Raw genomic sequence first — 681 nt, forward strand, 5'->3', positions numbered from 1 at the left:
TGCCTAATAATTTATGAAAACCACATGACTTCTTCCTCTTAGCATTTAGCTGTATATTATCGTTTTATAATTTTATAGAATTTACATTTGCCGTTATTTATCTCACACTATTCTTCTCTTTGTACTACTACTACTACTACTACTACTACTACTGTTCTATTACGTGTTCTTAGCAACCACTACTTCCTCAACTGCTTTCATTTATCAGCTAAAAGCTAAAACATTCAATGTACAAATAACCATACAATTATAAAAGTTTTATTTTTGTAAAATAAATTAAATTAACTCTTACTGTTGTATTATTAGCGGCCAGTATAATGAAGGATATACGGCATAATCACGTTGACACACCGGTTCTCGTCAGATCACCGAAGTTAAGCAACGCTGAGCCTGGCTAGTACCAGATGGGTGACCATTTGAGAATTCTAGGCGCTGTATGTGCTTTCCGCTTATCTCGGCATTGTTTCCAGTCGCCCTGAACCTTCACTTGCCACTAGTATTCAACGATGTCGACTCAGGAGAGGTGTGATTGGAGATTGCGCAACTCTTGCCACAAAAATTTCCCGCGCAGGCACCCGTACCGTGGGTATCCATAGTCTGTCAAGACTGAAGGAAACCTTTAAAAAAAATAATGAAGACAAATACAGTTGTATAACTAAAATTATTTTACAGAAGTATACG

General features: G+C 36.9%; 1 pseudogene; it reads left to right on the top strand.

Annotated features, from left to right (window-relative positions):
• Positions 1-324: 324 nt before the first annotated feature.
• LOC145293421 (5S ribosomal RNA) lies at positions 325-441 on the top strand (annotated as a pseudogene).
• The last annotated feature ends 240 nt before the right edge of the window (positions 442-681 follow it).

Source organism: Euprymna scolopes, chromosome 14 (assembly GCF_053919585.1).
Source record: "Euprymna scolopes isolate OS-2025 chromosome 14, ASM5391958v1, whole genome shotgun sequence".
In the NCBI taxonomy this organism is placed as follows: domain Eukaryota; kingdom Metazoa; phylum Mollusca; class Cephalopoda; order Sepiida; family Sepiolidae; genus Euprymna; species Euprymna scolopes.